This window comes from Aulonocara sp. 'chitande type north' Nkhata Bay, linkage group LG7 (genome assembly GCF_057382095.1).
Source record: "Aulonocara sp. 'chitande type north' Nkhata Bay isolate Kocher_YH1m ecotype deep benthic linkage group LG7, A_spYH_male_GT1.1, whole genome shotgun sequence".
NCBI lineage: Eukaryota > Metazoa > Chordata > Actinopteri > Cichliformes > Cichlidae > Aulonocara > Aulonocara sp. 'chitande type north' Nkhata Bay.
This window is the reverse complement of record NC_141350.1, coordinates 57,646,489-57,659,758: the sequence shown is the minus strand read 5'-3', so window position 1 is coordinate 57,659,758 and position 13,270 is coordinate 57,646,489. Positions and strand designations below refer to the sequence as shown.

General features: G+C 39.3%; 1 long non-coding RNA gene across 9 annotated transcripts; it reads right to left on the bottom strand.

The window, feature by feature from the left end:
• Positions 1-687: 687 nt before the first annotated feature.
• LOC147326369 (uncharacterized) lies at positions 688-10,811 on the bottom strand. Of its 9 annotated transcripts, XR_015130463.1 has the most exons (11): positions 10,728-10,811; positions 10,442-10,522; positions 9,064-9,224; positions 8,366-8,527; positions 8,005-8,113; positions 7,780-7,899; positions 7,476-7,637; positions 3,535-3,648; positions 2,660-2,817; positions 2,175-2,232; positions 693-1,221 (listed from the first exon to the last, which is right to left on the bottom strand). It is a non-coding gene; the product is annotated as an uncharacterized LOC147326369 (long non-coding RNA). The 9 variants fall into 9 exon arrangements; XR_015130460.1 differs by having other exon boundaries at positions 696-1,221; positions 9,064-10,522; XR_015130462.1 differs by having other exon boundaries at positions 696-1,221; positions 10,442-10,805.
• Between the last annotated feature and the right edge of the window lie 2,459 nt (positions 10,812-13,270).

Sequence of the window (13,270 nt, the reverse complement as noted above, 5' to 3'; positions counted from 1 at the left end):
AAAGTTACAGCGATTTATATGAAGTTGTTCAAAAACGCTTTATTTTGTCAAGACAGTGGGTTTTAGAGTCTTCATCATTAAATCTCTGGTTGCTTCATTTTTCTATCCTATATCAGATATTTTAAAGGTTATCTTAGGTAAAGTTCCATTGTCATGGTGAGGCAAAGTGCTTTATGTGTGTGTGTGCCCGTGTCATGAACGGCTATAAAAGGCCTATAATTAAAGAACAAAGCGGGGTTTGAGTTCGAGTTGCGGCAGACTGTCACTACTTGTAAATGGAACGCAGCCTTCCTACGGCGGACAGCTAATAACAGGAATCGGACGCGGTCCAGCCAAGTCCACAGCAACCACCATAGCAACCGCCTAGCATGACCTTAAAAACATATTCTGTCGTATCAAAATCGTGAAATGATTTGCAAAGTGTGAAAGTGTTACAGCTGCAGAGAGCTATGGCGGTATCTATGGAAGCTGTTTACATAGCTAATAATATACGATGTAACCATGGAGACAGTCAGTCACTTGAGCTAGCGGTGCATGTTTACTACAGTGAATAAGGTGATTGAGTGCACAGCGTCCACACTCTGCAGGGGGTAAAGACATTACTTCAATATTGTTTTATATTGATATATATTAGCCTTCTGTTGACCATCACCTCAGGTTCACCATTACAGTTTCAGATTACAGATGCACACTGTCTAAACACATTCAAAAACTCATGTCTCAGAAATAAGCACAGCTGTTCATGTTTGTCATTAGAGTTTTATTTGTAAGAAAATTATGAACTTCATATTGTGCATTAAATAAAAGAACATTTCACAACTCTGAGTCAACAGAAACAGGTAACAGAAATGTCTCTAATGTGTACAGTGTAGTGTAAGCATTAAAAGATCATAAAGGAAAAACTAACATTTATGTGAAACTAATTGTAATAAAAAATGAGCAGGTGCTTTATAGATTTAAAAGAAAGAATCTGAAAACAACACTTTTTTGGTCTAAGTGATCAAAGTAGAAAACAGAACTGATGTTCAAGAACAAACCGTAGCTGCACTAATATTACACATCTCGATCGTTGTACTGAACAGACATGTTGCTTTTAAAACCACATGCAGTGTGTGACCATGACTGTTCACTGAGACCATGAACGCCACTTCGCTGAAGCATTCTTCTTCTTCTTCTTGCCATTAAATTGGAAGCAGAAGCAGCACGAGCTGATTTGATCTACTGAAAGGAAAAAGCAGAACATCTGAGTTGAAACCAGTCAGCTGAAATCATTAAGACAGGAACAAATTCAATGCAGTGTCTCAAGTGGCTTAGCCTGTTACAACTGTTGATACAAGCTAAATACGGTTAACACACAGTGTCAGGGAGCTCCAGTGTGGGAACTAGTGGCTTTAGGTTTGTAGTCATTTAACTTTCATCCATTCATTCATTTAATTCAGGAGGAAGAAATGCCAGGTTGGTGCAGGCTGGTTACATGCATTTGGTCCCATGCTGTCTTTAATTAAATGACTTGGTTCATTTTATGGCTGGGCTGTATGTGGGGTTATATCATGTTATTTGGGCAGGAGTACCTGTCCCCTGTTAGACTTAGAAAGTTTCTCCATAAGTAGAGTTTCTAACTCTTCTAGCACATCTGTGGCTGACAGCTTTTTGGTGGCTCTTTTTACCCCACACTGGTTGTGAGTGTGTAAATAGCCCCACTAGTTATTTTGGGTTGCAGTTAACTAGGGAGGAAGGGGTGGGTATGCCATGATTAGGTGAATAACAATTATATGTGATACATAAATTTCACAATGCATGCATATATCTCTATCAATTAAACCTGGCCTGAGGGCTGCCATTTTTTACATTCAGTTATTTCTCTTAGAAATGTTGGAACTAAATAATGAATGTGTTACAGTTAAAGTGAAACACTGGTCAGTGTAAATGGCTCATTGGGACACAGAAACCTTTAAATTAAACCTGATATCTAGTGTCAAACAATATCAAAGCTGTAAAAGATGTTTACATTCAGAATTTATAAAACTATGATTGTAAATAAATTCAAACAAGTGAGCTTTTCTCTTTGTGCTGAATATCAACACTGTGGTTTCTTAGACTGTAAGCTGTACTTTAGTGCAACCAGTTGCAGAAGCTGCCACTCCAAATGTCTTTTGATAACAAGAAAAAAATACCTTTTCAGTACACGGCCTGAAGTTCTTCTCCGAAATCTTCTGCAATCGGCTTTGTCTGCTGGTTTGAAGACAATAAACCATAAAAAAGATGATTTAGTCACTTTGTCTGTGTCATGCAGCTCGAATGTGTCGTGTAACGATGTTGAATAGCCGTCGTTATCCCTCTGCTGCGTCAGTAGGATTGTACTGTACAGCATCTCATTGATATGTGAGGAATGCTAATGTAACACGATAACAGACTTACATCATTAAAATATAAAGTGCAGGAGATATTTAGATATTTTTTATATTTATATTACATTTTATAGCTGACGGATATTACTAAATAGATAGAATTTACTAAATAGCTGGATGAACATGAAAAATATGTCTATAATAACAAATGACCATGAGAGCCAGTAGAATTAATTCAGCTGGACACTCAAAAGACGTCCTTAAATGCTCTTTAAGTGGCAGAACAGATGAACAAACAGTTAATCGCTTACTTGAGATGAAATCTGCTCAGCTACTTTGAAAACAGCTTCTAACTGGTTCCTCCTTTAACAGGATGACTGCTCAGGGGTAAGGCCATCATGCAATCCAGCAACCTTTATGGTTCTGCTTTGATTCACCAGGAACTATTAGGGAAACCTTCCAGCGCCTCCTGTGAAAGACACAGGCATAAACACACAAACATTTATTAACATGTTCCACAGTGTTCCAGTTTGATTTTCTTATCCTGTGGACAACAACGTACATGGATGCAGGTTTATTGTTAACTTTTGTAAGGTTTATTTAATGAACATATCCAGCTGCAGCTCCACTGTGATCCTGAACTGGATAAGCACTTAAGAAAATGTGTCAATAAATGGACAAACATCAACTTACTATATTTATCCAAACAGACGGGACCAATAATGCTTCGCTGAGTTAGAGACTTTAACAGACTCTTCTATGTAAGAATGTCTCGTGCTGATATACCTGCAAACTTGACAACAAAGGTTTTTCAGACTACATGTAGCTGTCCTCTATGTCAGCTAACACATTTACATTTATGTCACACTTATTTCTGCTTTCCCATTTTATAATTATTACTTACATTTTGATTAGATACCTTGAGTTTGTAAATGATCAGATTACATAATTGGAATACAATTCAGGGTTGCGGGAGGATGAAGCCTATCCCAGCTGATACAGGACAAAGACAGGCTGCCAGTTTATTGCAGGGCTAATACAACATGTGTAACAGAAAATCCACTTAAATGTTTGATATTTCTTATAGTAATCATAATTATGACTATTATTTAAAGGTTTCTTCATAAATACATTTTGATTTTTTATAACCCCTAAAATATAAACCTGAGCTGTTTCAGATTCTGACCTCTGACCTCAGTGACCTGGCTGTGTCCTCACTGCAGCTCCCTCTTGGAAGTACGTCTGCTTCTTGTCTTCCCCCAGTGTTGACCGCCTGATATCAAGATATCACGTACTGTAACTGAGGAACAAAAAAGGACAAACACTTGCCTTCATTTAAAAGTACATTCATACAGAGATAATCTATGGAAACACAGTAGTTCACAGTTTGGGAGGAACCAGTTCCTGTGAAACATTTCTGTATATGAACATCATGTGGAGAATGAATGAAATGAGTTCTTCAGGTGACTCAGCAGTCCCACACTGACAAATGAAATCTAGTTAAACTATTAAGCATATTTGCTCTTCTGAAATCTGTGTTAAACAACAACAAACATAAATTAGTAACAAAAACTACAGCTGAGTATAGGCTTTACAAACCACCAGCAGCCATAATGCTAAATTTTAATCTTCAAATGTTTCTGAGCTGTCTTCAACCTGCTTTTAGCACATTAAAGTCTCAATAAATAAAGTCAATGCAGACTCAATCCTAAATGTTCAGCACACAGAGACACAGAGGTACTGTTTAAAGTTTAGTGTTAACTTGAGTCACTGATCATTCACAGTATTACAGAGTCTGGCAGTCTTTGCATGATGTCCACGTCACTGTAAGTTTCTAGCTGACTCTCAGGTGTGCCAGCAGGAAAGAGTAATAATAACCTGCATCCTGAGGTTTGTCATGCAGGATTAAAGGAGCCAAGCTTTGTTCACACAGCTAGGATTGTATTTTACACTGACCCTGGGTCAGTATCAACTTCAAGAAGACAGCTGTAACTGTTGATAGAAGAATCACACACACATATTTATGGCTTTGCCTTATAGAATTCAGCATCTCAGTGCTCAGGAAATAGGTTTTGCAGCTGTTTGAGCTAAGATTTTCAAGTTATTCACAAATTAAAACCTATACTTTGTGTCGGGCAAGAACTAAATTCAAATGCATGTAACAGTGAGAAACGCGTTTCTCATCAACTTCATAGAGCTTGCTGTAACTTTTGATAGAAGACTCAGACAAACATATTCATGGCTTTATCTTATAGACTTCAATATCCCCCCAATGTGTGTGTGAGTCTTCTCTCAAAATTTACAGCTGTCTTTATGAAGTTTATGGAAAAACGCTTTATTTCACCACGTTAGTGCGTTTCTCGCTATTACATGCATTTGAATGGAGTTCTCGCCCGACACAAAGTATAGGTTTTCAATTTGTGAATAACTTGAAAATCTTAGCTCAAATGCTGAATTCTATAAGGCAAAGCCATAAATATGTGTGTGTGTGAGTCCTCTATCAAAAGTTACAGCTGTCTTCATGAAGTTGATACTGACCCAGGGTCAGTGTAAAATACAAGTTATTCACATAATGAAAACTTATACTTTGTTTCGTGCAAGAACTCCATTCAAATGCATGTAATAGTCAGAAACGCACTGTCTCGGCGAAATGAAGCCTTTTTGTACAACTTCATGAAGTTAGCTGTAACTTTTGATAAAAGGCTCAAAGCAGAGGGATAACGACGGCTATTCAACATCGTTACACGACACATTCGAGCTGCATGACGCAGACAAAGTGACTAAATCATCTTTTTTGTGGTTTATTGTCTTCAAACCAGCAGACAAAGCCGATTGCAGAAGATTTCGGAGAAGAACTTCAGGCCGTGTACTGAAAAGGTATTTTTTTCTTGTTATCAAAAGACATTTGGAGTGGCAGCTTCTGCAACTGGTTGCACTAAAGTACAGCTTACAGTCTAAGAAACCACAGTGTTGATATTCAGCACAAAGAGAAAAGCTCACTTGTTTGAATTTATTTACAATCATAGTTTTATAAATTCTGAATGTAAACATCTTTTACAGCTTTGATATTGTTTGACACTAGATATCAGGTTTAATTTAAAGGTTTCTGTGTCCCAATGAGCCATTTACACTGACCAGTGTTTCACTTTAACTGTAACACATTCATTATTTAGTTCCAACATTTCTAAGAGAAATAACTGAATGTAAAAAATGGCAGCCCTCAGGCCAGGTTTAATTGATAGAGATATATGCATGCATTGTGAAATTTATGTATCACATATAATTGTTATTCACCTAATCATGGCATACCCACCCCTTCCTCCCTAGTTAACTGCAACCCAAAATAACTAGTGGGGCTATTTACACACTCACAACCAGTGTGGGGTAAAAAGAGCCACCAAAAAGCTGTCAGCCACAGATGTGCTAGAAGAGTTAGAAACTCTACTTATGGAGAAACTTTCTAAGTCTAACAGGGGACAGGTACTCCTGCCCAAATAACATGATATAACCCCACATACAGCCCAGCCATAAAATGAACCAAGTCATTTAATTAAAGACAGCATGGGACCAAATGCATGTAACCAGCCTGCACCAACCTGGCATTTCTTCCTCCTGAATTAAATGAATGAATGGATGAAAGTTAAATGACTACAAACCTAAAGCCACTAGTTCCCACACTGGAGCTCCCTGACACTGTGTGTTAACCGTATTTAGCTTGTATCAACAGTTGTAACAGGCTAAGCCACTTGAGACACTGCATTGAATTTGTTCCTGTCTTAATGATTTCAGCTGACTGGTTTCAACTCAGATGTTCTGCTTTTTCCTTTCAGTAGATCAAATCAGCTCGTGCTGCTTCTGCTTCCAATTTAATGGCAAGAAGAAGAAGAAGAATGCTTCAGCGAAGTGGCGTTCATGGTCTCAGTGAACAGTCATGGTCACACACTGCATGTGGTTTTAAAAGCAACATGTCTGTTCAGTACAACGATCGAGATGTGTAATATTAGTGCAGCTACGGTTTGTTCTTGAACATCAGTTCTGTTTTCTACTTTGATCACTTAGACCAAAAAAGTGTTGTTTTCAGATTCTTTCTTTTAAATCTATAAAGCACCTGCTCATTTTTTATTACAATTAGTTTCACATAAATGTTAGTTTTTCCTTTATGATCTTTTAATGCTTACACTACACTGTACACATTAGAGACATTTCTGTTACCTGTTTCTGTTGACTCAGAGTTGTGAAATGTTCTTTTATTTAATGCACAATATGAAGTTCATAATTTTCTTACAAATAAAACTCTAATGACAAACATGAACAGCTGTGCTTATTTCTGAGACATGAGTTTTTGAATGTGTTTAGACAGTGTGCATCTGTAATCTGAAACTGTAATGGTGAACCTGAGGTGATGGTCAACAGAAGGCTAATATATATCAATATAAAACAATATTGAAGTAATGTCTTTACCCCCTGCAGAGTGTGGACGCTGTGCACTCAATCACCTTATTCACTGTAGTAAACATGCACCGCTAGCTCAAGTGACTGACTGTCTCCATGGTTACATCGTATATTATTAGCTATGTAAACAGCTTCCATAGATACCGCCATAGCTCTCTGCAGCTGTAACACTTTCACACTTTGCAAATCATTTCACGATTTTGATAGTTATGAAGACAGAATATGTTTTTAAGGTCATGCTAGGCGGTTGCTATGGTGGTTGCTGTGGACTTGGCTGGACCGCGTCCGATTCCTGTTATTAGCTGTCCGCCGTAGGAAGGCTGCGTTCCATTTACAAGTAGTGACAGTCTGCCGCAACTCGAACTCAAACCCCGCTTTGTTCTTTAATTATAGGCCTTTTATAGCCGTTCATGACACGGGCACACACACACATAAAGCACTTTGCCTCACCATGAGAATGGAACTTTACCTAAGCTAACCTTTAAAATATCTGATATAGGATAGAAAAATTGAAGCAACCAGAGATTTAATGATGAAGACTCTGGGTTCTGTAGTGACCTGAATGACTCTTTGCATACAATTTATTGAAGAGGACTTTAGAATGCACTTTACATTTAGACTGTTGCTGTTTAATTTTTTACATTGTTGCGGTGTTATGTCATGAATAAAGTTCACCTGCTGGGGGTTTGATGGATCAGATCATCATAATCAATGGGTCCTGAGGTTGGCGGGACTGTCTCTGGTGATGTCACCATGAAGGAACAGCATCTGGCACGTGTTGCTGAAACATCCCAGTACACTGGTGTAGTTTCCTCTCCAGCTGTTTGACATTTGACACTTCAACATTAAGGAGAAGAAGAAGAAACAGTGTTAGGTCAGGTGACCACATGGTTTCTAAAGTAACTGACAGGAAGTAACCAGGCCGTTAGAAATGGATGGCATGTGTTTAGAGTTACTGGAGTTGGGTAACTCTACTTACCAAAAGCAGAAGCACACAGATGAAGGATCAGATGCTGAATGTTGCAGGAACATGCTCGTGCGGTGGTCATTCAGTGCTGCTCCGGCAGGTTAGACAGTCCAAGACTGATATACTGCCCATCTGAGAGTTTGAAAACACACATGCAAAGATTTATTTTGTATTACAGTCAAAGTTGGATGTTCATTTTTGTCCTTTAAAAATGTTTGTGTATTTGAAAGCGCTAACATTTAAGGATGACTTGGATCGTCTCCTTTAAAGGGGAGACAAGTGTATCCACTGATCCACGTCACTTTACCTGGATGATGACTCCTCTCCCCCTCACTCAGAAACGCTCCTAATATAACCAAGCAAATAAATAATATTGAAGATTTACTTACATCATTACAAAAACAGGAAAAACATCTCCCTTTGATTCTATTTCTCCATTCCTGCTGAACATCAGGCAACAAATATCTCAATAAATCACAGTAAAATGTAAAGCACATGTTTTCTCTGCTTTGTCTAACCTCTGCAGAGCCTCTGTCAAGAAAAACATATCTGTAAGCATAAAACAAATATACATTTCATAACACGTCACTGGACAAACCTCGGTCAGTTGATTTCCTCTGTGCAGTGTAGACGAACATCAGTCAGCAAGTCAAGGTGGTGAGATGGACTGGTGTCCTTTGTGACTCTGCTGGTTCTTCTGAGGAAATACCACCGTCTCTCCACACCGTCACCATCTGTGAGCACAAACTGCTGCTCTGCTCTGCCAGCATGTAGGAAATCACATATCACACACACAGGGGTGAAGAAACATTAGAACTCAACTTTGGATACTTTAGATCTAAACAGATCAAAGTAGCTCTTAGCTTCAACAATCAGTGAACAGACAAACAATGATACCATACTGATTCTGTATGAATACAATATGGTATTTTCAATACAGGTGTCAAATTAATTTACTAAAACTAATACAGATATATGTATTTTTTTTTTATAAATTCGTTTGCTAAATTATAAGAATATATATTTTTTCATTTAACAATTGCAACTGAAAGAAATTAAATATTGAACAAAAATATATTGTCACATTCTGAGCATGCTCAGCATGCTGACAGACTTGAAGTTGCTACAGATTTTAAGAAGTGATAATTATAGGGAAAAAACTTCTCTTTTTCATCCGTTTAATCAAACATTTGATGCCTTAGATGTCTCAGTCCTATAGCATTCTGCAACTACAACTAAGCTGAAGCTTGGATTTGGCTGCAGGTGCCCTGTACATCCTTCTCAACATGTGGGTACCATTTAATCACACTTCTTCCTGAGCTTTGCTTCGTCACAAGACCAAAGGTGGCATCCCGTGTCACGGTCATATCATCATCCAGAAGAAACATTTGAAGAAACATCATGGAGAAGAAACATTTACGCGCCTCCCGGTTTTGTTTTCTGATCCTGCAAAAAGACTGAGGACAACAAAGCCCAGAGAACACGAGATACACAACATCCAACATTCAGACTCAACAGCCTCCATAAATGAAGAGCACCAGGTTGGTTCAGTTATAGTAGATGTCATGGAATTTTTTAAATAAAGTCTGCAACACAGAAAGAGCTGTGATCATGCTATTTATTACTGTGCACAGGAGAGCAAACACACATCAAACATCACAGTTCAGTCATGTCAGCTCTGCCACTTCACGTGTCTCGCTATGAAACCTAACGGATCAATGGTTATGCTGTTTTGTGCCCTTGACGTTATCAGCACCTGTAAAGGGAGTTGTTTTCTCAAACTGCTGAAGTAAGTTCATCTAGTTTTAGAAACCTTCATTGAACAGTCTATAACAGTGTCACAACTAAGCATATGCATAAGCACTTAAATGCTTTAAATGAGAATAACATAAAATTTCTATTACAGGAGCTAGAGCCTGTCCCAGTAGTCATAGGTAGAGCACACCTGGACAGGTCACCAGTCTGTCAGAGGACTAACACAGATGCAGCCTGACTCAATCCTAAATGTTCAGCACACAGAGACACAGAGGTACCGTTTAAAGTTTAGTGTTAACTTGAGTCACTGATCATTTGCAGTATTACAGAGTCTGGCAGTCTTTGCATGATGTCCACGTCACTGTAAGTTTCTAGCTGACTCTCAGGTGTGACAGGTGTGCCAGCAGGAAAGAGTAATAATAGCCTGCATCCTGAGGTTTTTCATGCAGGATTAAAGGAGCCAGGCTTTGTTCACACAGCTAGGATTGTATTTTACACTGACCCTGGGTCAGTATAAGTATCATACAGTTTAAACGAAGCACTGAAACTTGCACATATTTATTACAGATGCACTGAAGCTAATCGAGATATTTGCTGTCAGTCTGTGGCTGCGATTAAACACTTTACTGGAAACTTTATTAACTAGTAACTTCGTCAGTCATGACAGAAGCTAATATTTCTGTGCTAACATCGTTTAAACAGTAACAGCTTTACTCCAATATAAGCTAACGTTTACACCGTAACTTTAAGCTAGCACCATAAAGACGGTAAAACACGTAATAACATCTACAAATGCATCTTAAAGCTGTTATATTAGCACTCGGTGTATTACTAACATAACCACATTAACATTATTGACACTCGCTGGTCTGACTTTTAATAGTCATTCTATAAATGCTGTCCGTTTAAACGGTCTTACCTGTACACACTCCTGTATCCACCGGATTGCAGCCAGAGTGGATTCTGGAGTCTTCCCACGCTCCTGTTAGTGATCCTCCATCTGGATGGATGATAACAACCTTCTGAACAATCTAGCAGGAGATGGTCCATATCTAGGGGATATGGACTGACAACAGCCGAAGCGGGTGAATAAAGTCACCCAGTCGCTAGCTGTGCGATTACCCAGCATACACCAGCACAATATTAGGCACAGCACCACCATAGACATTTTCAGTGGTTTTGAATGCAGGACATGGTTATCTTACCTTGTAAAATGCATGACAATAAAACAGCTAACCACCATAAAATGGTATTGTGTATGTATGTATGTGCATGTGTGTGTGTGTGTGTGAGAGAGAGAGAGAGAGGGGGGGGGGGGGGGGGGGGGGGGGAGAGAGATCAAAGGCGTGCGCTTATGTTTTTTCTTGATCAAGAGTGTGCCTCCTCTCTCTTATTGGATGTATGGTATAGCATGTTTATTCAGGTGCACCTTTGAAGTCTATGAGAATACTTTGCAGCCTGGTCTGAGTGGTCATTTCTGCACAGACACAATGAAGCGTGCACTCAGTTTAGAGGAGGCTGTTGCTGCAGTTTTGCACTCTCCACAAGCAGTGGAGATACTTCTGACAGCGAAGAAGAATTTTTGCCAGGCACCGAGGAGCTTTGCAGCTCATGTGCGGAGGAGGAGAAGGAGAAGGAGGAAGAAGAGCAGGAGGAAGAGACAAGACTGGAGGATGGCCAGTGGAGATCTAAAAATGGAGAAATCATGTGGCAACCCACACACGAAGAGGTCCTGCCATTTTTTCCTCCCCCCATTTTAACCCCAGGACCAACCCATTATGCAATTCGTATAGGATCAGCAGCCCTGTGAGCACTTTCCATCTTTTTTTTGCAGAGGACATTATGCAGCTAATCCTGCATTTCACCAACCTGCAGGGGCAACAGGTCAGTAAAAGACTGGAAGGACATAGATGAGGAGTTGCAGGCTTACATGGGGCTTGTGATGCTGGCTGGCCTGTACAGGTCTCAACATGAAACGACAACAAGCCTGTGAAATGGGGAGACAGGGCTCTTCTGTTTCATGCTACCATGTCAAAAAAAAATGATTTGAGCAAATTAATCGGGCAGTAAGATTCGATGATCGTCTCTCCCGTCCAGGTCGCTATGGGGGGGGGGGGGGGGGGGGGGGGGGGGCAAGGCTGTGGTTTCCTACATCCCCAAGCAAAGAAAAAAGGTTGTCTTATTGAGCACCAGGCACCGTGAGCTACAAGTCCAGGACTCTGGGAAGAGAAAGCCCCACATCATCCTGGATTATAACAAATGCAAAGGGACTGTGGATCATTTGGACCAGGTAAGCACAATTATAAGTAATTTATTTGCCAAATTGTTTACTATTATAATCACATTATCTGACTTTATTAGTTATAACAATGAGAAACCATTGTTATAACTAATAAAGTCAGATAATGTGATTATAATAGTTTTGATATGAGATGATAGTTTTAGACTATGATAGTTTTGATAGTTACAGTAAGGAGGGGGGGGGGGGGGGGGGGGTCCAGTTTGACGCCCACAGGCAGGAAGAATCTCTTGCTTATGGCTGTATAAATCTGTTCATGTCACCTGATCATTTCTTTTTGTTTTGCAGGTTTGTGGCAACTACTCCTGCCGTAGAAGGACACGTAGGTGGCCCATGTGTCTGTTCTACCACATGATCGAGGTAAGCTGCTATAATGCTTTCATTCAAGACAGCTGTAACTTTTGATAGAAGACGCATATAAACATATTTATGGCTTTATCTTTTAAAGTTCGATATCCCCGTGTTGAGAAAACAGGTTTTGCAGCTGTTTGATCTAAGATTTTCAAGTTATTCACAAAATGAATACCTATACTTTGTTTCGTGCGACAACTCCATTCAAATGCATGTAATAGTCAGAAACGCACTGTCTTGGCGAAATAAAGCGTTTACAACTTCATGAAGACAGCTCTAACTTTTGATAGGAGACTCAGATATGCGTATTTATGGCTTTATCTGATCGAATTCAATATCCCCGTGTTGAGCAAACAGTTTTAAAGCTATTTGAGCTAAGATTTTCAAGTTATTCACAAGATGAAAACCTATACTTTGTTTCGTGCGAGAACTCCATTCAAATGCATGTAATAGTCAGAAACGCACGGTCTCGGCGAAATAAAGTGTTTTTGTACAGCTTGAAGTTACCTGTAACTTTTGATAGAAGGCTCAGACACACATCAATATGGCTTTGCCTTATACAATTCAGCATCTCCGTGCTGGGGAAACAGGTTTTGCAGCTGTTTGAGCCAAGAGCTTCCAGTTATTGAAAAAATGAAAGCCTATACTTTGTTTCGTGCGAGAACTCCATTCAAATGCATGTAAAAGTCAGAAACGCACTGTCTCGGCGAAATAAAGGGTTTACAACTTCATGAAGACAGCTGTAACTTTTGATAGGAAACTCAGATATACGTATTTATGGCTTTATCTTATAGAATTCAATATCCCCGTTGAGCAAACAGTTTTAAAGCTATGTGAGCTAAGATTTTTAAGTTATTCACAAAATAAAAAGCTATACTTTGTTTCGTGTGAGAACTCCATTTATGTTACGCCCCTAATCTAGGCGTGTAGGGACGCACATAAGGTTGGAGGAGAGAGATACAAATCCCCGCCCTGGTTCCCAAGCCAAACATCCAAACCAGTTGTGAGTAAAAAAAAGGTGGTTTTATTTAAGGACAAGAAGCATAGCTCCAGGGTGAGCCCAAGCCAAAATAATAAACAAAACCAACTAAGACCCAC